Below are 26,927 nucleotides of genomic sequence, written 5' to 3'. Positions count from 1 at the left end.
CCTTTAACAGAAGGGGACTGAGCCTAGGAATCACACACAAGTAAACCACTAAAGATCCGTATTCGCGATTCCTTTGAGAAATTTGTAAATAAGTATCAGAATCATTTATGGTTCCCCGTATCCCGCACAGAGGTGACATTTTCTTTGCTTTCATACCCGCGAAAGGCGGAAACAGCAACCAGCAAAAGCCGCTGGATCTAACATTCTCCCTTCATCCCAACTCCCCCTTCCCCAGCCCCAAACACAAACATGTTCTCTCCACGCTCCTTGCATAACGTCGCTCGCCACAGGGCTCAGCTCAAGCTCCACCGCCTCTCTTCAAGGCCCGACGGGAAAGGTTACTCCCTCGTCGGTGCTCCCGCACCACCGCTTCCTCTGGCTGTCAGGCCCGGCGCGGCCTCGGCAGGCCCTGCGCCGATGGGGAAGGGGCCGCCACAGCGCTGCCAAAGGGCTGTTCTTGTTCCTCGGCCCAATGCAACGGCGTCGGGCGGCTCTTCCAGAAGCAATGTCCTAGCACGGGTGCCCGACCCGGCCCTCCAGGGCAGCAAGGTGAACGGACGCGGTAGCGGGGCAGCCAAGCTTTCCTTCTCATCCCGGGGGTCCCCCAACCTCCTCCCGCCCCCGCCGCCGGCCCGCCGCCATTTTGTGCGCAGCCGCTGCGACACAGATACAATAGTCGGCCCGGATCTCACAGGAAAGGCTCAGGACCCCCACGCTATGGGTTCCCGCCTTCCAGCCCCCTATTCCCCACAAGGCAGCGGTCCTACCTATGCCTACCCGACTAACAGCCGGATCCCATTTGCGCCCCACACAGTTTAGCACTCAGCCTCCAGTCTCGACGCCGAAGAAGCTACCGCCTCCAGAGAGCTGCACGCATGCGCGTCTATCGAGCCTTTGCGAGCCCTCATCTGCTCCCGGCGCCTGCGTACCGCCGGCACCGCGCTCGCCCGGAGGCAAAAGAAAGGAGCCAGCGGAGCTTGGTTCCGGAAGGGGGCGCTCTCGCGTGTGGCGTTCCAGGAGTCCACCGTGTTCTCAAGCACCCAGTGTATCGTTGCCTCTGACCGCTCTGTGCTTGTCCCATCCAAATCTTGCGCAACCTTTAAGATCTGTGTTGTCTCGCCTCCGTGAAGTCTTCCCTGGCCATTTTTGGCTTCAGTAATATTCATTTCGCACTGGATATCATAGTGCTTTGTATGGTTAAGATTTTCCTGCCTTTATGTTCCTGCCTTAAATCTATTTTTGCATCCCTAGCAATGATGTGATGGGTATCACAGCCACTGAAAATATCAGGAAATTAGAACTGATTTGAAGCTTATTAAGCTGAAAGCTTAACGCTCGAAAAATCCTTTCATGGGTCATTCCACAATAAAAATAACCTACCTGTGTGTTAGATATTTTTAACCTTCGTTTAACTGATGAAAAAACTTGGGGTTGAGAGAACTTGAGTAACTTAATTTACTCTACTACACCAACATAAAAGCTCAATGGTTGGGCAAAATCTGGTAAAACTCAGAAGTCTCACCTAGGATACCACACAAATCACACCACCTGCCCCACGTCTCATGTGTCAGTTTTACCTAGCAGCCAGCAGATGCGTTTCTTTTATTAACGTTAAAATAAGCATAGAGAGGGGCCTAAGCGGCTCATTCGGTTAAGTGTCCGACTTTGGCTCACAATCTTGTGGTTGCTGCGTTCCAGCCCCACGTGGGGCTCTGAGCTGACAGCTCAGAGCTTGGAGACTGCTTTAGATTCTGGGTCTCCCTCACTCTCTGCCCCTCCGCGACCATGCTCTCGCGCGCGCTCGCGTTCTCTCTCTCTCTCTCTCTCTCTCTCTCTCTCTCTCTCAAAAATAAGCATTAAAATTTTTTTAATAAATAAAAATAAAATAAGCACAGAAAAAGATGAAAGAAAAGTCTTTTTTACAAACTATATTTAACCACATTTTTATTTCAAACTAAATATCCTGGTAGAGGAAACAAACCAAAAAAAAAAAAAAAAGCCAACACGCCAACTCCAAATAACTAATATTGAGTCTTGAAGTGTTTCCTTCCATACATTTCTGTATATTCATACAAACATACACAAACATATTATTTGCATGTAACGGGAAATGTTCTTTTTCTTTTTTGCCAAAAACTTACACATTAGCCTGCTATTTCCTTTTCTGATTACTGACATTTCTCCAAATAAACAATATAGGTCCTCTTTCTTAAATAGATAATATTCACAGTATGGCTCCATTATCAATTATTCAACGTGTTGTTGACACTGAAGTTGTTTTCAATCTTTTGGATACTATAAACATTGCTGTATATAAACAGCCTTACCCACTGATATTTTTTTATTTTTATAGGCTAGAATCCCAATAGTTACACTGCTACATTAAAGATTTATATATATCTATATCTAGATGTTTTATGATATATAATTTGATTATAATTTCTTCCCCCCCCCCACAATCATTTTGGCAATTTAATTCTCCTAGAAAAACATCCATTTTATCTGGGTTTCCAAATTCATTTCCCTAGAATTGGGCAAAATAATCTTGTAAATTCCTTTTTCTTTTATGTTGTCCCCTTACATTTTTTACTTATTTCTACAGCACTTACACCTAACATACCATATAATTTATTTCTTATTGCTTCTTATCTCTGTCCACTAGAACATAAGCTCCATGATGTTCGATATTTTGCCTGTTTTCTTCACTGCTTTATCTCCAATGCCTATAATAATACTTGACACACAGTAGAAAAATTAGTGTATACTTTTATTACAAAATGAATGAGTAAAAATGTGTGTGTATGTGTGTGTGTGTGTTCATGTGTGTATGAAGTTATTGACCTCCTTTCATATCTACCGGCCATGTGAGTTTCCTCCTTTAAAAAAAATCCTTCGGGGGTGCCTGCGTGGCTCAGTCAGTTAAGTGTCCTACTTCAGCTCAGGTCATGATCTTGTGGTCTGTGAACTGGAGCCCCATGTTGGGCTCTGTGCTGACAGCTCAGAGCCTGGAGCCTGCTTCAGATTCTGTGTCTCCTTCTCTCTCTGCCCCTCCCCTGTTCATGCTCTGTTTCTCTCTCTCTCTCTCTCAAAAATAAATAAACTTAAAAAAAAATCCTTCTAATATTCTTTGCTTATATTTCTAATGAGCTGATTGTCTCTTTTGTATTAGGAGGTAATTCTTAGTATAGAAGGAACATTAACCCTTTGTCAAATAGGTATATATTTTCTTTCTGAGTATCTTTTGCCATTGTAAATTTTAAATGTAATCAAATCTATCTTTTCTCTTATGACTTCTGAGTATTCTTTCTGTCTAAGAAACCTCACTCTACTCCCCAGAAGCATACACACCCAGGAATTATACAAAAATTCTCCTAAACTTGCTAAATTTTTGTTTACAATTTCATAATTTTATTTTTTGCAGTTAGATATATTTTATCTAACATTTATTCTTTTTCTGATATGAAGTAAAGATCTAACTTTATTTTCTTCCAAATATATTAAATCATGAAGTTTCCAGATATTTTAAAAAATGATACTTTCTTCCCCCTTCACTGAAATGGCTCTTCCCTTTAAAAAACAAACAACAAAGGAGTAAGTTCCCGTATATAAAATGGATTCATGGACCTTCTAGTCTGTCTTACTTATCTGTCTACCTATATTCCAGGACCATTTTTAACATTCATTAACTGAGGTTATTATTTGAGGTCCTCCTCTGTTCCAGGAACTCTTCTGGCACCAAAGAGTCAGTGACAAACCAGAAGGCAACACTAACTCATGCCCTCATGGCATATACAGCCTAGATGGGGGAGACAGACAATAAACAAGAATATATATGGTATGTCAGATTGGTACTTGCTTTGGAGAAAACCAAGGAAGATCAGGACAGAGGGAATAAGGAAGTAACAGAAGCTGTGATTTAAATAGGATGGTCAAGAAAGCATGACCCAGGGGTGGCTGGCTAGCTCAGTCAATAAAACATTCAACATTGATCTCAGGTTCATGAGTTCGAGCCCCACGTTGGGTAGGTATAGAGATTACTTCTAAAATAAATAAGCAAACAAACTTCTTTAAAAAAAAAAAAAAAGCATGGGGCCACTGGGTGGCTCAGTCAGTTAAGCACCCAACTCTTGATTTTGGCTCAGGTCATCATGATCTCATGGCTTGTGAGTTCAAGCTCCATGTTGGCTCCATGCTGTCAGCATGGAGCCTGCTTGGGATTCTCTCTCTGCCCCTCCTCCACTTGTGCACAAGCACGCGCGCTCTCTCTCTCTCTCCCTCTCTGTCAAAATAAATAAATACACTTAAAAAAAAAAGGCATGACTAAGAAGGCAGCATGTGAGCAGAAAACTGACTGAAGTGTATAAATAAGCACTAGAGAAATCTGGGAGGAAGAGCAGCCTAGGAAAGGTGAACATAAAATACAAAAATTCTTGTGGTGAAGGCCATCTTGGCATACTTGAGAAACTGCAAGAAAGCCAAAGAAGTTGCAATAGCATGAGTAAGAGGGGACACAGGAGATGAGGTGGAGGGGAACCAGGCTATTTTAGTCTGCTGTGGTTGCCATTACCAAAATATCACTGGCTGGGTGGCTTAAACAACAGATTTATTTTCTCACATATTTGATGGCTAGAAGTCCAAGATCAGGGTATAGACAAGTTTGGTTTCTCCTTAGGCTTCTTTCCTTGGTTTGCAGTTGGCCAATTTCTTTCTGTGTCTTCACATGGGCTTCTTCTATGCATATACATCTCTAGTGTCTCTAACCTCTTCTTATAAGGACACCAGTAATATTGGATTAGGGCCCACTCACATGACTTCATTTAACTGTAATTACCCTTTAAGGTCCTATCTCCAACTACTGTCATATTCTCTGAGGCATACTGGGGTTAAGACTTCAACATATGAATTTGGGAGGACACAATTCAGTCCATGACAAAGACCATCTCAAGGCCTTTGGTTTTTACTGTGAAGAGATGGGAAGCTTTTGAACAAAGGCATGACAAACTGACTTTCATTACATTGAATACTTACTCTGTGCCACTACTCTAAATACTGGAGGATACAGTAGTCAAGAAAAATCAGGTACCTGCTTTCACAGCGTTTTAGTGGAAAGAAATAATAAACAAAGAATATATAATGTGATAACATAAAGTAAGGGAAATAAAGCAAGTAAGGGAAAAATGATAAAGCAGTGGCTGGATAATGCTTTAGATATGGTCACCAGGGAAGTCCTCTCTGGTAAAGTGACAGCAGAGATATAAGGGAAGAGTGAGGGAAAGTCATTCAGATATCTGGAAGAAGAGGTTTCCAACAGGACACATCAAGTGCAAAGGCCCTGTGACAGGAGCACATTGGGTATGTTTGAGGAATAACTAGAAGGCCAGCACAGCTGAGGTGGAATGATACAGAGGAAGGACAAGATAAGGATAGAGAAGTATAAGGGATCAGATCATGCAAATCTTGATAAGCCACTTATGGCTATACAGAACACTGAATACTTATTGGATTAGGAATCACAAAAGTTTCCTTTCTAGCCCTGCTCCGATACTAACCTCACTGGATTTTGGTTTCCTTACCATAAAAAGGGGTAAGGGAAGGGACTAGATTTGCTTGCCCATAAGATGTGAATCTGGAAGTCTCCTGTAAACTAAAAGATGTTCATGAATATTTTTGGCATTCCTAAGAAAAAAAATTTTTTTTTAATTTTAGAATCTACTATATCCACACTACTCCATGCTTTTATACCTTTTAGCTACCTTGGACCACTTGCAGAAATTCACATTCCCATCTAAAAATGTCAGCATTCCTGACAGAAAAAAGTCGTTTTACTCCACATCCTCTTCTGACCATCACTCTTGTCCACAATCCTCCACCCCTTTTGTTACCCACACTGCTTTCTGATTGGCCATACAAGTACCGAGCAGCTCTAGCCACTGTGCGCCTTCCGTCTGCTCAGCACAGTCACAGCTCAATGCCTGAAAGGATTAGAAAAAAGAATAGTCATCCCAAGCTTTTTCCTGTGATTTGTTAACATGCATGGGACTTTGTCTAAATGACATAAAGAATCTCATCACCATCTCATCTCAAGTGCAAGTGTTGTAAAAAATGGGATTTGGGGGCAATAATTGCCCTCTATATGTCTTTATGTATGTATGTGTGTATGTATGTATGTATGTATGTATGTATGTATGTATTTATTTATATTTATTTTAGAAAGAGAGAGAGAACACATGAGTTGAGGAGAGGTACAAATGGAGAGAGAGACAGAGACAGAGAGTGAATCTTAAGCAGGCTCCATACTCAGCACAGAGCCCAACATGGGGCTTAATCCAATGACCCTGGGATCATGACCTCAGCCAAAATCAAGAGTTGGACACTCAACCAACTGAGCCACCCAGGGCACCTCTATGCTCCATATATCTTTAGAATCAAAATCTAATGATTGAGATAGACACAGAACCATGATGAAAGTCTGAGAAACCCCAGAGCCATATCATGCCCTGCTAAAGAACATAAACATCAACAAAAGTTGGGTCTTACTGATATTTGAATTTTGCCTCGTTTTGCCAGACTATAAGGTGTGTTTTAAATGTTTACTTTTGAGAGACAGAGAGAGCATGAGCAGGGGAGGGGCAGAGAGACAGGGACAGAGGATCCAAAGCGTGCTCTTCACCAACAGCAGCAAGCCCCATGTGGGGCTCAAACCCATGAACCACATGACCTGAGCCGAACTTGGACACTCAACCGACTAAGCCACCCAGGTGTCCCAGTTTGCCTCTTCTTATTAAGGTGCTTTCTAAGGGTTCCTGGGTGGTTCAGTCAGTTGAACGTCCAACTTTGGCTCAGGTCATGATCTTGCAGTTTGTGAGTTTGAGCCCCGTGTTAGGCTCTGCACTGACAGCACTTCAGATTCTCTCTCCCTCTCTCTCTGTCCATCCCCTGCTCTGTATCTCTCAAAAATAAATTAAAAAAAAAGTGATTCCTAAATATATCCACCGGTTCTTTGATATGATTCACTTCACAAGGTAGAGCCTAATTCCGCACTCACTGAATGCCCAGGTCAGACTTATCATATTGTTTCTAATAAATAAAATGTGGTGGAAGGGATGCTATGTGACTTCTAAGGGTAAGCCATAAAGAGGATACCTTCCACCCGACTTTCCCTTCTCTCTTTTGGATTACTTACAGCAGGAAAAGCCAGGTTCCATGTCATAAGAACATGCAAACAGCCTGCTGAGACGCCCAAAAGGGAAGGGATTTTAAAAACTAACAGAAGCAGACAGCTTAGCTTAACAGAGAGATCAGGAAAAGAGACCGTCAAAGAGAGCTCTGCTAAAACACTGTCATCCCAGAGTAACTTGTGCCTATCCACGGCTGTATTCTCTGAGGAGCAAGAACAGAGGTTGCGCATTGAAGGGGCAATAGGCTTCACTAAAATAGTTTAAGTTATTAGACAAACAACCAACCAAACAACAAGAAAAATAAGTCCCAGGAGAGAGATAATCAGGATCTAGATTTGCTACATGGTACCTAAAATGTCCAGTTTTCAACAACAAAAATTTACAAGACATACAAAGAAACAAGAATGTGTGACTCCTACACAATAAGATAGGACAACAGAAACTGCCTGTGACAAGGTTCAGATATAGGATTTAACATACAAAGACTTAATAATAATTATTAGAAATGTATTGGTAGAGATGCGCATGGGAGGCTCAGTTAAGTGTCCAACTTCTGCTCAAGTCTTGATCTCATGGTTTGTGGTTTCGAGCCCTGCGTTGGGCTCTGCTGACAGCTCAGACCCTGGAGCCTGCTTCAGATTCTGTGTCCCCCTCTCTCTGCCCCTCCCTTGCTCTGTCTCTCTCTCTCTCTCTCTCTCAAAGATAAATCAACATTTTAAAAAGCAATAAAAAATAAAATCTGAAAAAAAAAAAAAAAGAAGTAGAAGAACTAGAGGGAGCCATGCTAAAAGAAGTAAATAAAATGTATGACATGTTGCAGCAAATAGAGAATGTCAATAAAGATAGAGGAATAACTTTTTCAAAGAACCACATGGACATTATGGAGGTAAAAAGTACAATAACTAAAATAACAAGTTCACTAGAAGGGTTCAAGAATAGATCTGAACTGGCAGAAGAAACAGCTAAAACAGGTACCAATGTAGATCTTTCATAAAAAACAGCAGTGTAACACAATTTTCAGAAAGCGGGGGACACTCTTCACTTTATACCATTTTGGCTTAAGAAATATTTCATAGGAATGCTCTACTTTCAGACAGTGGGGGAAACTTGTAATGGACGTTTCCGTGGCACCAGCACTATAGGTTTTGGAGTCACTGTAAGATACACAGAATTACATCCATAATTAATATGAGGGACAACATTTCAAGCAGTAATTTCTCATACATGGAAAATAAAATTAAGAAAGGACCATCAAACAAAAGCTTCAGACAAGGCAAGTCCGAGGAGAGCATATGAGAACAGATGCTGATTCAAGTGAGGGGTTCTGGCATAACCAATGAGAAGGCTGCCAAATACTATTCCAACACCAGCACCAGAAACTGCTACTCCTATTGTTGCACCACCTGCACCAATAAATTTGCTAATAGTATCAATGTCTCTCTGATTGCACTGGCGTGAAACTCCCACTGGATTAGCTAAAACACCATTCTGTGCTGCCATTAAATACTGTAAAGCCCTCTTCTCTCAAGATAACACTGATGCAGAAATTGGTCTGGATGCAATTCTGGATCCAGCTTGGATTAGAGGAGAGGTGCAGGCAAGCTTGGCACAGATGAACATACTATACTCTTTGCAGGCAGCACAACTAGAAGACTTGGGTGACAGGCAACTTAAGTTCCTCTCCCACTTGTTCTCTTCCTGGAAGGCGGTGGCAGTGGCTATTTCAGAGGTCAAAGGAGTGCAGTTCCGGGCGCCGGGGTGGCTCAGTCGGTTAAGCGGCCGACTTCGGCTCAGGTCATGATCTCGCAGTCCGTGAGTTCGAGCCCTGCGTCGGGCTCTGTGCTGACAGCTCAGAGCCTGGAGCCTGTTTCAGATTCTGTGTCTCCCTCTCTCTGACCCTCCCCTGTTCATGCTCTGTCTCTCCCTGTCTCAAAAATAAATAAAAACGTTAAAAAAAATTAAAAAAAAAAAAAGGAGTGTGGTTCTCTTTCATTTTTGAAGGATAGTTTGACCAGATACAGAATTCTTGGTTGATACTTTTTTCCTTTAGCACTTTGTATTCTTTTAAAGTTTTTTTATTTTTTATTTTTTATTTTTAGGGGTACCTGGGTGAGTCAGTTGGTTAAGTGGCCGACTCTTGAATTTTGGCTCAGGTCATGATCTCACAGTTCAAGAGTCTGAGCCCCATGTTGAGCTCTATGCTCACAGTGCAGAGCCTGCCCTGGATTCTCTCTCCTCTTTGTCTGCCCCTCTCCTGCTCTCTCTCTCTCTCTCTCTCTCTTTCTCTCAAAAATAAATAAGAAATGTTTTTTAAAAAGGCTTTTTTAGTTTTTTTATTTTTAAGTAATCTCTATACCCAACATGGGGCTTGAACGCACAACCCCAAGATCAAGAATCACATGCTCTACTGACTGAGCCAGCCAGGTACCACATGTTTTAGCACTTTAAATATGTCATTCTATTGCCTTCTGGCCAACACGATTTGCAAAGAGAAATTGGTTGTCATTGTTACCGGGGCTCTCTTGTACAAGATAAGTCCATTCTCTCTTGTTTTCAAGATTCTTTGTCTTCCAACAGGTTGACTATACTATATCTGTATGTGGATCTCTTTGAATTTATCCTGCTAGGATAAATTGAACTTTTAGTTCATTGAACTTTTTGGATGTGTAGTTTCACATCTTTCACCAAATTTGGAAAGTCTTTGTATATTATTTCCTCAGAAAGTCTTTCTTCCCTGTTTTTCTCGCTCCTTTCTCTCTCTCTCTCTCTCTCTCTCTCTCTCTCTCTCTCTCTCTGGGACTCCTATTACACATACTCTGGTATGTGTGATGGTGTCCCACATATCTCTTAGGCTCTGTTCATTTTTCTTCATTCTTTTTCCTTTGTGCTCCTCTGACTGGATAATCTCAATTAAATATTTTCAAGGGTGTTGATTCTTTCTTCTGCCTGCTCAAATATGTTATTGAATACCTTGTTTTATTTTCTTCCTAGTCACCCCATTAGCAAGGGTGGGATTCCCAACCTAGGATTATTGACATGGCTGAACACATGACACCCAACACTGAGAAAATGAGATTGCTAGCAATTTGTTGTCACATATACTTACCACCTGGGGGAAGAGAACATCACACATCACACAGAGCCCTGTGAGAGTCATACTCAGAAACAGAATGAACAATCACATGTCGGAGGTAGGCTTTGTCATTTCAATAGAGTGGGTTGATACTTGGCTCCTGCAGTAAGCTGTGATTGTCTTATTTGAAGACTTTCATGGACTTGCAGGGAATGGAAACCTGTTACTCAGGAACAATCAGGAACTGCACATGGTCCCCATGATAAAAAAGTTTGTTTGGCTGGGGATATGGAGTTTCTTTTTATTTTATTTGTTTTGTTTTGTTTTGTTTTGTTTTTAATTCCTTTAGTTTTTTTTTCTTTTGGTTTATTTATTTTGAGAGAGAGAGAGAGAGAGAGAGATTGAGAGAGAGAAACGTGGGTGAGGGAGGAGCAGAGAGAGAGGGAGAGAGAGAATCCCAAGCAGGCTCTACAGTATCAGCACAGAGCCTGATATGGGGCTGGAACGCATGAACTATGAGATCATGACCTGAGCTGAAATCAAGAGTCGTTTGCTTAACTGACTGAGCCACCTAGGTGCCCCTGAAATTTCTTTCTAGAGTGATGGAAGTCTTTCTAATGTTGATTGTGGTGATAGCTGTGTAGAACTCTATGAATATACTAAGAACCACCAAATGGTCACTTTCAATGGATGATATCCATTGAATTCATATGTGAATCATGTCTCAGTAAAGCTTTCACATTAAAGGTTCCTTCTATAACTTATGAGAGTTTATTTTAAAGCTGCACAGAAAACAAACAAACAAACAAAAGGACAGAGCCTCCAGCTCTGCTACTGGAAAGCCAGGTCTCAAAGAGCAATAGAATATGAACTTCTCATCATTCATGACCCAGTAACAGCAGCTCTGCTGACTTTGTCATCTCCTCATGCCCTCTGACATAGGCAACTGTTGTTCCCTACTTAAATAAGTCTACCATACAGATGACTCAGTATTTCTAGGTTTCTGCTTCCCCTCTGACCTTAGCTTCTGCTTCTCTTCTTTCTGTAAATCTCAGATTCAGATTTGTTTGGGTCCCTTTGTCCCCTTTTTGCAGCGTTCTCATACTAGTCCATTCATAAGTCACTGGTCTGACTAATAGAACATACATTTTGGCTAAGGCACTTATCCCTAATTTAATTAGCTCTGGAAGAGGCAGTAGGTAATATGATACATTGCTAGTGTGAATCCAAAATAGTACAGCCATTCTAGAAAATGGCTTGGCCCTTTCTTATAAAGTTAAACAAGCATTTTCTATATAACCCTAGAATCCCACTCCTGAGAATCTACCCTAAAGTGATAAAAGCTTATATCAACACGAAAACCTATACACAGATGTCCATAGCAGGTTTATTTATAATAGCCCCAAACAGGAAACAACCAAATGTCCTTCAAAGGATAAATGGATAAACAAATTTTGGTACATCCATACAATGAACATTACTCAGCAATAAAAAGGAACACATTACTGATACATACAACAACTTGGATAAATCTTAAAACATGCTGGGTGAAAGAATCTAACCTCAAGAAGTTACCTTCTATGTGATTCCATTTATATAACATTCTCAAAACCATAAGACAGCAGTGATGGAGAGCAGATCAGTAGTTGCCAGGAGTTACAGTTGGAGTGGAAGTGTGACTGTAAAAGGCTAGCACAAGGGAGCATTTTGGAATGATAAAACTGTTCTTTTTCTGATTATGGTGGTAGTTATACACATCTATATGTAAGTTAAAATACAAAGAACTGTACACCAAAAGAAAAAAATTAAAGTTTCTGTACGATAAGCTTAAAAATAAAAACTAACGAACTTAGAATATTCTTATGGAATGAATGTTTGTGTCCCCCGCCTCAACCCCCATTCATAAGTTGAAACCCTAACCCCTAATGTGGTGGTATTAGGAGGTGTGGCCTCTGGGGGTGATTAGGTCATGAGGATGGAGGCCTTGTGAATTGGGATTTAGTGCTCTTATAAAGGAGACCCCAGAGAGCTCTCTCGCTCTCTTTCTGTCATGTGAGGACACAAGAAGACAGCTGTCTGCAACTCGGGAAGAGGGTTCTCACCAGACCTGATCATGCTGGCACCCTGATCTTGGACTTCCAGGCTCCAGAACTATGAAACATAAGTGTTTGTTGTTTATAAGCCACTCATTCTATGATATTCTCATAAAATAGCAGACAGATATTAACAAGCAAGTTATAGAAGAGAAAATGCAAATAGTCAAATTTATTAGTAATCAAAGGAATACAAATTAAAACAGTAAGAAGATATTGTTCACTTACCAGATTGGCAAAAATGAAAGACTGATAGTATCTAGTGGGGGTGAATATGTGGGGAATTTAGTAGACTCATATGTTAGTGAATATGTAAACTGGTAGAGCCTTTTTTAGAGGGCATTCTGATGGCATCTTAAAAAAATGCATATATCCTTTAAACCAGATAGTATATTTATATAATTCCAGTACTTATCATAGTACCTGGTATATAGAAAATCAATTACCATGTGAAAATTGAGATTATCAGGTAAGATTTCCTGGAAGAAATGGGGGCACCTGACAGACTCAGTTGGTTAAGCGTCTGACTTTGGCTCAGGTCATGATTTCATGGCTTTGTGAGTTCGAACCCTGTGTTGGGCTCTGTACACTGTGCAGACCCCATTTGGGATTCTCTCTCCCTCTTTCTCTGCCCTTCCCCTGTTCACGCTCTATCTCAAAATAAATAAATAAATAAACAAACAATAAAAATAAATTGGAAAAAAAAAAAAAGATTTCCTGGAAGAAATGAAGGTTTGAGCTGACCCTTCAAGGATGGCTAGGATTTGAATCAGCAAAGAGGAAAAAAAAAAAAAAAAAAGGATATTCTAGGAGAAAGAAAAGCCGAGACACAGTGACTCAAGAGGCAGAATGAATATGTTAAATTGGCCTCAGCCAGGCTTCAATGCAAGAGAAGAGTAGGAAGGTGGAGAGAAAGAAATGGAAATGTTTTCACACGGTGAGGTCCACCTAATCTTTTGGAGCTCAAATTAGATTCCACCTCCCCTAAGAAACCTCCCCTATCCCCAGAATTAATTGCTTGACCTATTGCACTTCCATAGCTCCAGAGGGAAACCTCATTATCACTGATTCTCAAACTTCATCCTGCATCAGAATCACATGGTAGGTAGGTTTTTAAAACACAGATTTCTGGCTCCACCCCCTACAGTTTCTGATTCAATAGGTCAGAAATTGTGGGGACCACAATTTGAGAGCTACTACTCTGCCAAATTGGCCTCTTTTGAATTGCTAAAATACCATTATAGTGAACAGCTATTATTTTTGCCTTCCCAGTACCTGTTCTGGCTTTTTTCAGTAACCAAGCCCTTTTCTAGAGAACTATTTCTAAGTAGCTTAGGGGTGCTTGCTTCCCCCTTAGACACAGGACCCAGACCTGACCAAAGTATTCTATTCCTGTGGTCACAGTAATTGATTCAGGAATGAGAATATGGCCAAGCAGGATCTTCTCTGGGGTTTTTCTGCAGAGTTATCAGAGAAGATGCTCTCTTTCTGCTAAGGTTGCTAACCTGATAAGATGTAAGTCTCAGGTTTCTGGTGGCCTTCGTAACTACCAAATGGAGAAAAGCTGTTAAAGAGAGAAGGAAGATGTGGATGACATCACCTGAACCCTTATATCTAGCCATGCTCAGTTAAACTACTATAACTTGGAACATTGTATCTGTGCCTATCAAACCTAAAGCTTGAGAGGCTTTTAGAAATACAGTATCTTATATATGAACACAAGACCTAAGGGCCAATCAGACTAAAGGGAAAAGACATTTCATTTTAGTGGACAGCCTCTCCTTGCCTCCATTCCAAGACATCACCAAGAAAGTCTCTATCCTCTGTAGTTACTGGCAGCTCCCTTGCCACCACAGGAAGCCAGTCTTAGGATAGAGCCTCTGTTGAGAATGGCAGGATGAAGAGAAGAATAAACCTGGGTCTATACTGACATAAGTGAGCCACTGCTGACATTTATCAGTTACCACCTATCACTGCACTTTGGGTTATATAAGACAATAAATTTATTTGCTTGGTCTAGTGTTTTTTTTTATTTTTAATTTTTTAAAAGTCTATTTATTTTGAGAGAGAAAGAGACAGTGGGGCGGGGGGGGGGGCAGAGGGAGAGAAAGAGAATCCCAAGCAGGCTCCACACTGTCAGTGCAGAGCCTATTGCGGGGCTTGAATTCCAGAACTGCAAAATCATGACCTCAGCCAAAACCAAGAATCAGATGCTTAACCAACTGAGCCACCCAGATACACCCAAGCCAGTGTTTTTGTATCAAAGTCAAAAACTATCCTCAGTCATGTAAGCTAAGTCATATAATTGGCTACTTCTGACATTGAATTCTTGCAAGAAAGAATAAGCTTCAGTCAAAATGGCCCATCTGAAAACAAATAAGAAACACTCTAGAGGCTTGCAAAGAGATATCTGTATTGCCCAGAGACAGTAATCCCAAAATGGGTGTAGGTCAAATAATCACTAACCTTACTAGGTTACAAAAACCAAAAGTTCTGCCTCAAGCTAATGTAAAGGAGTCACAATGGGAGAGCTCATCAGGGTCCTGGAAGATCCAAAGAATTGGGACAGCCCGAAGGACCAATGTCTTCTTGCTTCCTTTTGCCTCACAGCAACCCACTCTAGGTGGGACAAAGGTGAATACCATATAATAATGAGCCAGTCTGAAATGCACACTGGGGACAAGGGGAAGAAAAGTTGTGCCTCCCCATCTTGAAAATGCCCCAAGACAGAGGCCATGATTGAAGCAGTTAAATTTGAGTGAAGGAGCTTAACAGACAAAGAGACCTATTCCTGGGGCACCTGGGGGCTCAGTCATTTAAGTGTTAGACTCTTGATATCAGCTCAGGTCATGATCTCGAGGTCCTAAGATCAAGCCCCGCATCAGGCTCTGCACTGAGTGTGGAGCCTGCTTGGGATTCTCTCTCTCTCTCTCTCTCTCTCTCTGTCCTTCCCTTGCATGCACATGCACACACACACATACACACACACATACACACACGCGCATGCGCGTGCTCTTTCTCTCTCTCAAAATAAATAAATAAACTTAAAAAAAAAAGAGAGACCTATTCCTAAGGAACAGAAATGAGCATCTACATTCAATATTGATGTGAACACAGTCTTTCTGGAAGGCAATTTAACTTACCAGAAACCTTTTAAAAAATAGGGGCACCTGGGTGGCGCAGTCGGTTAAGCGTCCGACTTCAGCCAGGTCACGATCTCGCGGTCCGTGAGTTCGAGCCCCCCCGTCAGGCTCTGGGCTGATGGCTCAGAGCCTGGAGCCTGTTTCCGATTCTGTGTCTCCCTCTCTCTCTGCCCCTCCCCCGTTCATGCTCTGTCTCTCTCTGTCCCAAAAATAAATAAAAACGTTGAAAAAAAAAATAATAAATAAATAAATAAATAAAAAATGTTTCTACTCTGGGGGTGTCTGGCTGGCTCAGTCAGTTAAGTGTGCGACCTTTGATCTCACCTCTGGTCTTGAGTTCAACCCCTACATTGGGCTCTGCGCTAGACAAGAAGCCTAGCTTAAAAAAAAAAAAAAAGTCTATTCTCTGGATCTAACAATTCTATATCTAGGAATCGATTCTAAAGAAATGAAGACTTAACTACAGATAGATTCAAATGGCCACCACTGAAAACAATTTGAATCTCCAATTGCCAAAGTTATGTCTTTCATTTAAGTGTCTTCTATACTCCAGCCATTTTGCTACACAATGGAGATAAAACAGTACATGTCAAATTAAGGGCCAAAAGTGAATGTTCAGAAACTTTTATATCAACTTAACACAGCACTTTTAGGTCTTAAAGCTAATAAAAATGCATGGCTTATATTTTGTATCTCTTTGCGTTTTTATTTTATTTTTTCCAGTAACTTATTTTTATTGTATTTAACAAAAATATTGTTCTGTGACAGATTGGGCATTAGTTAATTATTTAATTAATTAATTTTTGAGAGAGAGAGCATAAACAGGGGAGGGGCAAAGAGAGAAAGAGAATCTTAAGTGGGCTCTGTGAGATCATGACCTGAGCCAAAATCAAGAGTTGGATGCTCAACCAACTAATCCACCAAAGTGCCCCCAGATTGGAAATTTTAAAAATTGGTCCTTCACCACAGATACTTTGAGAAGCCTTGGTATAGAGAATTTATAAGATAGAGGCCTAATTGGGTATAGGAAACCAGTTCATTTGGCCAAAAATTACAGTACAGACTAAGGTGCTGGCAATGGAAATGGAAAAAACTTAACATATTTAGGAGGCAAAATTGGTACAATTTGGTAATATGTAGATACGAGGAAGAAGTGAAGGATGTGTCAACAGTGATTCCTAAGTTGATGGCTTATTCAGTGGGACAGATAATCTTGCCTTTCACTGGAAGACTGCCAGGTTTGGGGGACAGGAGATTCATTAGTTCTGCATAGCTTGGATTTGTAGAGTTTGGAGTGTCTTTGACAAAGCAGAAATGCTAAATAGGCAATGAGATATACCTAGGCTAGGTCTCAAAAGAGGCTTATGAGATGTAAATTTAGAAGTCACTGGCATGTTTCTAATAATTGAAGCTGTGAGCCATTGATGAGATTACCTGGGGAGATAATACTGAGAAGATGGTCTAGGCCAAGTGTTGAGAACAGGCAATATTTAATGACTCTGAAGAAAAGGATGAGCTTGCAGAAATAACTGAGGACTTTGGGGCACCTGGGTGGCTCGGTTGGTTAGGCAATCAACCAGCTCAGGTCATGATCTCGTAGTTTGTGAGTTCAAGCCCCATGTCGGGCTCTGTGCTGACAGCTCAGAACCTGGAGCCTGCTTCGGATTCCGTGTCTCCCCTTCTCTCTGCGCCCTCTCCTGCTCACACTCTGTGTCTCTTTGCCTCTCAATAATAAATAAACGTTAAAAAAAATTATAAAAAAAGAAGAAATAACTGAGGACAAACCACACAATTGCTTTATATCCACATAATGAAATATTGCTCGACAATTTAATTTTTTAGATTGTAGTATTAACTAAAAAAGTTTAAAGTATCTATTGTATGTTCCCATTTTTAAAAAGAAAAATATAAATATATGCAATCATATATCCAAAAGTAGATGTCATTAAAAGCCTCGTGTTAATAGTGGGATATATTGAGAGTTTTTTTCCTGCTCATTTTCATTTCTACTTTTTTTTTATAATGACCACAGTTTTTTCCTTGTGCCAAAGCAAATTTTTAATAATTTATGTGCACATGAGGGTACAGTTTTCAGATTTAAAACTTTGACTGAAACATAGAATGTATATTGATTTTTTTTCTTTTGTTTAGAAATACCTTTATTTTGTAAAGCCACAGATCATTCTGCAAAGTGGTTATCCCCCCTGCACAAACACACACACACACACACACACACACACACACACACACACTTACAAAAAAAGATATTGACATCTCTTAGGGAAAAAAAGGTAAAAAAATGTTTCTTATTAAGTCAGGGCTACACAAAGATTATATCAAGACCCCTCAAGTTTTCACTGAAGATTGCCAAAGTCACATAAGGATTCTCTGAAAATACAATCCTTGGGCATACTGAATTTGTATTTTTTTCTGGGCTGGCAGCCCCCCCCCCCCACCTGGCACGTATCACAACTATATACTAGCACCAAGAAATGAAACAATTTACAAAAAAAAAAAAAATCACAAAATCAGAAAGTGTCAAAAACATTAAGGAATTTTAAAATACTTTCTTTTTTTGTAATGTTTATTTATTTACTTTTTTTGAGAGAGAGAAAAAGAACACAAGTGGGGGAGGAACAGAGAGAGAGAGGGAGACACAGAATCTGAGCAAGCTCAGGCTCCGAACTTTTTCTTGGCATTACATTGGAGGTCCTACCTAATGAGTTAAGACCCCAAAAATGGCATAAAGATTAAAAAGAAATAGAATTATCACTCTTTGAAGATGATATGACTATGTACACAGAAAACTCCAAGGAACCTGCAGATAAATAACTAGAATTAATAGAATGATTTAACAGAGTAACAGTATAAGATCAAATTACAAAATCAAATGCGTGTCTATACATCAACAAAAAAGTCAAAAAATGTAATTTAAAAAATAACTATTGAGGCACCTGAATGGCTCAGTCAGTTAAGCGTCTGACTGTTGACATCAGCTCAGGTCATGATCTCACAGTCATGAGATTGAGTCCCACATCAGGCTCTAAGCTAAGCATGGAACCTGCTTGGGATTCTCTCTCTCCCTCTCTCTCTGCCTCTCTCTCTCTCTCTCTCTCTCTTAAAATAAATAAGCACCTTATAAAATTTTTAAATAAATAAATATATAAATAATAACCATAGTAGTGCTAAAAATTAAGGTACTAAGTAAAACTTTAAAATGCTATGCAAGATTCCATGTGGAGAAAATTATAAAACATTATGGAGAGATATTAAAGAACATCCAAATAAACATGAGCTATATATGTTTATAGATAGTTACATTCGATACCATATGTATAGCAATTCTCCCCTAAAGACATGTATAAAGTCAAGGGAATTTCAGTCAAAACCTGAACTGCACATTTTTTTGCAATCTAGTAAGCCAACTCTGAAGTCTATATGGAAGAATGAGGAGCTGAGAATAGTTAAGACTCTCCTATGGAAGAAGAATAAGAAGGGGAGACTTGCCCCACCAAGATCAGGAAGCATTAAAAGTTGTAATATGTAAAAAGAAGTGTGGCATTATGCAGAATAAACAAAAAACTAAAAGAACAAAAAAAAAAGAGCTCAAAAAAGAAAGATCAAAGCGCTTATAGAAAGCATAGAAATATAGAGATAGAAATTATATATATGCATGTATATATATTTATATAAAACGGAAGTGGCATGAGATCAGCACATGGAAAAAAAAAGTGGATTCCAACTTCTCAACATACTCCCAAATCCATTCCAGATACATTAGAAACTTGAAAGTGAGAGGCGCCTGGGTGGCTCAGTCGGTTAAGCGGCCGACTTTGGCTCAGGTCATGATCTCGCGGTCCGTGAGTTCGAGCCCCACATCAGGCTCTGTGCTGACAACTGGGAGCCTGGAGCCTGTTTCAGATTCTGTGTCTCCCTCTCTCTCTGACCCTCCCCCGTTCATGCTCTGTCTCTCTCTGTCTCAAAAATAAATAAACGTTAAAAAAAAAAAAGAAACTTAAAAGTGAAAAGCAAAGTTTTTAAACTTTTACAAAAAACATAGGTAAATACTTGTATGCCCTCAGGCTAGAAAAGAATTCCTTACACAACAGTCAAACACAAACCATACAAGGAAATATTAATGAACTCCACTATTTAGAATTAAAACTGTTTACCAAAAGATATCAATATATTTTTTTAATTTTTTTAATGCTTATTTATTTTTTAGACAGAGAGAGACAGAGCATGAACGGGGGAGGGTCAGAGAGAAAGGGTGACAGAATCCAAAGCAGGCTCCAGACTCTGAGTTGTCAGCACAGAGCCCGACGTGGGGCTCGAACTCACGGACCATGAGATTATGACCTGAGCCAAAGTTGGACGCTTAACCGACTGAGCCACCTAGGCGTCCCAAGATATCAATATTTTTTTAAAAGTTATAAATTAAGTCACAAAGTAGAAGAATATCATGCAAGAAATTAGCAAAGAATGAAGTGTTTATAATGAAGTGTTAAATGACACAATAGAAAAATGAGCAAAAGATATTCACAGATGGAGAAGTACAAATAGCCAATAGAAATCTGCTCAATCTCATTAATAATCAAGGAAATAATAATGAAACCTCAAGGAGATTCATTCCTTTCAGTCAACAAATACATATTAAAGTCTAGTGTGCACAAGTTACCACTCTAAGGACTAGGGATGCAACCATGAACAAGATATACGAAGTCCCTATCCTTTCCGGTGGGGAAAGGCAGTGGTAATAAGTGCTCTGGAGAAAAACAAAGCAGTGAAGCAGGGTAGGCAGTGGGAGAGAGGCATGTCATATTTTACAACAGCTGGACTGGGGCGTCTGGCTGGTTCAGTTAGTAGAGCAGGTGACTCTTGATCTCAGGGTTGCAAGTTCAAGCCCCATGATGGATGTAGAGATTACTTAAAAATGAAATAAAAATAAATAAATATAAATAAGTAAAAGGGATATACGAGGAAAGCCTTACAATTCAGTAAAGGCCTGAAGGAGGTGAAAGCACCACCATGCAGGTATCAGGAGGAAGAACGTTCCCAGCAGACTAACAAGTTAGTGCAAGGTCCTGAAAGACCCTAAGGAGGCCAGAGTGACTGGAGCAGAGACCAGTTTGTACACACCAGGCAAAACCTCAAGAGTCAAATGTTGGTGGGAATATGGAATAACATTAACTCTTGGATACCTCTAATGGGAAGGCACATGGATAATAATCATCTTGGAAAACTGTATATAGCTTTCCAGCACTACCCTCCTCCCAAGTATGCAGCCTAGAAAGCTCTGGAACATGTGTGCCAGGAAATAAGCACAAAAGGTTCATAGAAGCACTGATTTTTTAAAAGCAAAATCAAACGTCTTCTTGATTTTAATACCATTTTTCATCGACGGAAGAAAGGCAAAATAAATGGTATATTCACATAATATGTCACATATAACATATGGCAGTTAAAATGAGTGAACTCCAGCTAAACATATCTACACAGATGAATGTCAGGAATATAATGTTGACTAAAACAAGCAAGGTGCAGAATACCCATAATATGACTCTGTTCCTGTAAAGTTTTCAAACATGCAAATCTAGGCAATACATTGTTTATGAATACATCTGCAAATGGGAAAATATTTTTTAATGTAAGAGATTAAGAAATCAAAAAGTCATAAAGGGGGGAGTTCAGGGAGTGGCATGGGATCACTAAGGGTATGTGGGGCTTCAAAAGTATTATTAATTTCTATTTCTAACATTTTTTTTTTTTTGAGAGACAGAGCATGAGTGGGAGAGGAGCAGGGAGAGAGGAAGCCACAGAATCCGAAGCAGGCTCCACGTTCTGACCTGTCAGCACAGAGCCCAACGCGGGGCTCAAACTCACAAATGTAAGGTCATGACCTGAGCTGAAGTCATACGCTTAACCGACTGAGCCACCCAGGTGTCTCTAATTTCTATTTCTTAGACTGGGTTGTAAGTACACGGCATTAATTTTATATTTATGATTTTATCATATAAATATACAAATATGTATTTATCATACAAATACATACAATACCTTTTGGATGCTTGAAGTATTTTACTTAAAAACTTTTGTTTTCTAAAGAGTGAATGTACATGTGTCAATTTCCTTGGCAGATAGGTTTAATATGATCCTGAAATGGTTAAATAAGTAAAGCACAGTATCCTTTAAAAAAAAAAAAAAAAGCTTCTGGATTATTGAAAAGGTCTTTCTTCTATTCAGATAGCAAATATCTAAAACATAAGAATCTAGGGGGTGCCCGGGTGGCTCAGTCGGTTAAGTGTCCGACTCTTGGTTTTGGCTCAGGTCATGATCTCAAGGTTTGTGGGGTTAGAGCCCTGCATTGGGCTCTGTGAGGACAGCATGGAGCCTGCTTGGGATTCTCTCTTTCTCTCTCTCTCTCTCTCTCTCTCTGCCCCTCGTCTGTTCACACTCTCTCTCACTCAAAATAAATAAACTTAAAAAATATGTTTTTTAATTAAAACATAAAAATCTATCCTGCCTGAATCTGTCCTTTTTCTTGTTTTGCTTTCTGGGAATATAACGACACTATATCCTTTAATAAAAATCCAATATATAAATAAACAAAATCCCTGTCATCTTCTCCTCAGTGACTAATCTAAGGGTGGGAAATAGGAAAACATGATTGATAGAAAAATAAAAGTTTATTAAATATCATCTCCACCAAAAGCAACTAAATTTGATTTGGGAGTTTAACAAGAAAAATCCTCAAACAGTTCACTCATCTGCTTAACAAATTAAAACAAGGTAGTTCTATAAATTAATAGAAAAAAACCTGAAACTTGAATTCCATAAAAATTTGGTTTTTTTTAAATTTTTTAATGTTTATTTATTTTTGACAGAGAGAGACAGAGCATGAGCGGGAGAGGGGTAGAGAGAGGAGAAACAGAATCCGAAGCAGGCTCCAGGATCTGAGCTGTCAGCACAGAGCCTGACGCGGGGCTCAAACTCACAGACTGCGAGATCATGACCTGAGCCGAAGGCAGACGTTCAACCAACTGAGCCACCCAGGCGCCCCAAAATTTAACATTTTTATATGCCAAACATGGTTCTAAGAGCTTTTATACATATCAATTCATTTAGTCCTGAGTATAATTCAACAAAGTGGACAATGTTATTGTCTCCATTTCACAGAAAAAGGAACAAAGGCCCAGAGTTAAATAATTTGCTGAATGTCCCATAGTTAATAACTAGTGGCTTCTATGTGAACTCAAGCAGTAGGGCTCCATAACCCATTCCCTTAATCACTACATTATATTGCTTTCCTTATTATACCATGCGTTGGTGGAAGGAGACAGAAGGACAGAGGTCAGAAAAAAGAAAAAAAAAAGAAGGCAGAAAGCTAAGAAAGAAATATTGATGTTTGTTAAATATCTGACCTATCTGTCTGAGAAATATCTAACTCATTTACCAATATTGCTTTTTCTTCTTTTTTAGCTTTTTTTCTATTATGAATAAAATTGTAAGATATTTAAAGTATACATAGTGATGATGTGATATGCATATAAATTGTGAAAGGATTTCTTCCATCTGGTTATCTGTCACTGTGTGTGTGTGTGTATTTTTATTTTTTATTTTTATGCATTTATTTTTAAATGTTTATTTTGAAAGAGAAAGCGTTTGCACTCACAAGTGGGGGAGGGGCAGAGACAGAGGGAGAGAGAGAATGAATCCCAAGCAGACTCTGTACTATTATCACATAGCTCTATGCGGGGCTTGATCTCACAAATCATGAGATCATGACCTGAGCCAAAATCAAGAGTGGGAAGTTTAACTGACTGAGCCACCCTGGGGTCCCTACATGTATTTTTTTTTTTAGATTAACACAACAAAGGTTTATTTTTGGCTTGTGCTGCATGTTCAGTGCAGCTTAGTAAAGGGGTTCTGTCCCAAATAGTTACACAGTATCCCTGGCTGAGAGTCCATATTCTTATAATACTGACATCTCAACATGTGGCTTTATATATACCTGTGATGCATGCACACAAACACACACACTAGATACACACATATACATACATTTTTTGATGAAAGCATTTAGGTTCTACTCTCTTAGCAAATTTCAATTATACAATACAGTGTTATCAACTATAGTCACCATGTTTTACATTAGATCCTCAGACCTTATTCATCTTATAAGCAAGTGTTGCAAAAACTTGCCAAAACAAGTATTTTGTTCATTCTATTAGCTTTGAAATATAGACATTCTTTAAACTTTTTTTCCCTTGTTTTTATCAAGGAACATCTGATCTGAAATTGCCTCTTCCAAATCTACCTTTATTTTTTTTTTTAATTTTTTTTTTTTCAACGTTTTATTTTATTTTTGGGACAGAGAGAGACAGAGCATGAACGGGGGAAGGGCAGAGAGAGAGGGAGACACAGAATCGGAAACAAGCTCCAGGCTCTGAGCCATCAGCCCAGAGCCCGACGCGGGGCTCGAACTCCCGGACCGCGAGATCGTGACCTGGCTGAAGTCGGACGCTTAACCGACTGCGCCACCCAGGCGCCCCCCAAATCTACCTTTAAAAAGGGGTGGAGAGGGGTGGTAGTGGCAACATTTTAGAGCTGTTTTGCCATCTTGTGGTCTTTTGCAGTATTGCTATTGAAAACTTCAAACTTCTCTAGGTTGGGCTCCAAAAAAAAAAAAAAAAAAAAAAAAAAAAAGTCAGTGCCAATCTTGGGGCTGATATTCTGCCTGCTTTGGATCATTTTGACCACCTTCTATGGGCTCCTAAATTTATCTACATTTTCAAAAGTATTTTATTTGTAAGCAAAAAATATTTTATTTGTATCCAAATGGGGCTCGAACTCACAATCCACAGATTGAGTCACATGCTCTTCAACTGAGCCAGCCAGGCACCCCATCTACATCTTTTAAAAAGTGTGGCAACCAAAATTTGGCACAATCCAGTCTATTTATGAAGTATTAGACCAAGACTGGCTGTGCTTCAAACCTTTCTAAGGAAAGCTGTCCTACTGAGCCCCTGCTGGGGGGGAAGTCTGTGTGATTTTTCACAGTTGAAAAGTCTCAAGACAGTTCTTCATGCTGAATTCATTCTGGTTTTCCTTAGTCTAATCAAGTAACACATTGCATCAAATCAGAATTCTTAAATTAGTCACTATCCTATTTCTTCACCTCAGGGCTGGTCTCCCCCCTCAAAAATACTTCTTCTTTCCCTTTTCTGGGAGGGAGGAGGGACAGGCTGGCCCTGGGGAAATAAGGCAAGTACAGGTGCCAGGGGAATGCTTCTGGGTGAGGCTCACAGAGGAAGATTGAGGAGCCCTGTAGGCACATGACCATTTCCTGGCAGCTCCCTGCTATTGGCAACTGAGAGCCCAACTTAAACGCCAGAAAACTTGAGTGCCCCGATCTTACCTGCTTTCCAGCCTTACTTATGGTCAAACTAATCTTTGAAAAGTCCTTAAAGTCTTTAAGCAAATACAGTATACACACTTCTGTGTAACCAATCCTAAAGCCCTCTAATTCTTCACTCAGCTTTGTTAGGACCTTATATCATTTCTTCTTTTTTCTGTCTTATGTTACTCCCAACCCCTGCCCCACCCACTTCTGTCTGAAAGTCTATAGGGGTGGTTCTTTGCTTGACTCAACAACTCAGGAACTACTGACATTTCATGGTTGAGGACCAGATATATTAAAAATCCTGCAATGTGTGTGACATCCTCTTAAAACAAATAGTCCTGCACAACAATAAAGAAAACCACTACTGTTCACTTGTCTGGCCTCCTGCATTATGCACAATTCTTTATAAATGGTCAATACAACCCTTACAATTATTTGGACACTATTTCCATAGACTGTTACAGGACGGAATGCATACTCACAAAGTGGGAAAAGTGGCAATGGCAGTCCCCTGCCCCTGTTCAATAATATATATTTTTCTGCTTTTTACCTGTATGAATTAGTTGATTTTGAGTCACTTAAGTGAGTATATGATGAAATTCCACTGTATGTATTCCTCTACCCATTTTTAAACATGCTGTTCTGTACCTTGTTTTTGACTTAATAATAATTCTTTGAGATTATTTTATATTAGTACAAAGAGCTCTACCTCATTCTTTTTAATGACTGCACAATCCTTCATTTCATGGAGATATCCTAGAATTTACTTAACCAGTCTTTGCGCAAAGACTTAAGCCAAAGAATATCATAATGAAATGTATGTTTTTGGAAAGGTCATTCTGGCTGATAATTGCCAGGTATTCACTGGGGAGAAGGGCTTGAAGTTTTGCAATAGTTTATGTGAGGATACCAGCGAGAGGATACTAACTACCACAGTATTTCTAGTGAGGAGTAATTTCTTGTTATTGTTGCTCTCTAATAATTCCTCAGCAGAGCTAAATCTGGGAAGGAAGGAAGGAAAAAATGAAGAAGGAAGGAAGGAAGGAAGGAAGGAAGGAAGGAAGGAAGGAAGGAAGGAAGGAAGGAAAGAAGAAAGGAAGAATGGAGGGAGAGAGGGAGGAAGGAAGCAAAAAGGAAGGAGGGAGGGAGGGAGGGAGGGAAAGAAGGAAGAAAGGAAATAAGGAAGCTAGGTTTACTTTGCATTTCCCTACTCACTAAACAGGTTAAGCACCTTTTTGTATGTTTACTGTCTATTTGGGTAGCTGCTTTTATGAAGTTCTGTTTGTCTCTTGTCCACTGTTCTTTCTTTCTTTATTTATTTTTGAGAGGGAGAGGGAGAGAGAAAGTGTGAGCGGGGGAGGAGCACAGAGAGGGAGACAGAGGATCCTAAACAGGCTCTTTGCTGACGGCAGAGAGCCCAACGCGGGGCTTGAACTAGAGAACCCTGAGATCATGACCTGAGCCCAAGTCAAACGCTTAACAGGACTGAGAGACCTAGGTGCCTCTTATCCATTTTTCTTTTGGGTTGTTTACCTTTTTTTGACTTGTAAGCATTCTTTCTCTATTCTGTATGTTAATTGTTTAGTATTATTCATTAGATTTTTCTAAATATTAATATCTTTCTCACTGCAGCTTGTCTTTTTATACTGTCTTTAATGGTGCCTTTTGACCAATAGAATACTTTGACTTTAACATAGTCCAATTTATCTTTCTCTTTACAATTAGTGTTATTTGCATCCTATTAAAAAAAAGTCTTTTACTGTACAAAGGTTATGAAGATATCCCTATATTATCATCCAGGAACTTTATTGTTTTGTTGACATTTAAAACTACAACCCACCTGGAACATTTTTTTTTTAATAGTGTGAGCTTGGGTCAAGTTTTGGTTTGGTTTTTAATTTGCATCTTTATTTCTTTCTTTAAAAAAAAATATCTGATTGTTTCAGCACCATTTGGTGAAAAAATTAGTCCTTTTTCCCTTTAGAGTCAACTTTCTCGTGTATCGAGTGTCCAGATATATGGGAATCTGTTTCTGGG

The 26,927-nt window shown here is 39.7% G+C and overlaps 1 protein-coding gene and 1 pseudogene across 10 annotated transcripts in view; both read right to left on the bottom strand.

Annotated features, from left to right (window-relative positions):
- ZNF638 (zinc finger protein 638) overlaps positions 1 to 880 on the bottom strand; it is an 86,427-nt gene extending 85,547 nt beyond the window's left edge. For 4 of the 10 annotated variants that reach the window (XM_030310812.2, XM_030310805.2, XM_030310808.2 and 1 more), the window contains exon 1: positions 768 to 880. The gene's annotated coding sequence lies outside the window, so the exon portion shown is untranslated. The remainder of the gene's footprint in view (positions 1 to 767) is intronic. The other 6 variants (XM_030310809.2, XM_030310803.2, XM_030310810.2 and 3 more) reach the window with 3 other exon arrangements.
- Positions 881 to 8,429: 7,549 nt separating this feature from the next.
- On the bottom strand, positions 8,430 to 8,798 carry LOC115511254 (annotated as a pseudogene).
- Positions 8,799 to 26,927: the final 18,129 nt, after the last annotated feature.

Source organism: Lynx canadensis, chromosome A3, assembly GCF_007474595.2.
Source record: "Lynx canadensis isolate LIC74 chromosome A3, mLynCan4.pri.v2, whole genome shotgun sequence".
In the NCBI taxonomy this organism is placed as follows: domain Eukaryota; kingdom Metazoa; phylum Chordata; class Mammalia; order Carnivora; family Felidae; genus Lynx; species Lynx canadensis.
Note: the sequence above shows the minus strand (reverse complement) of the source record. Positions and strands in the feature narration are given on the sequence as shown.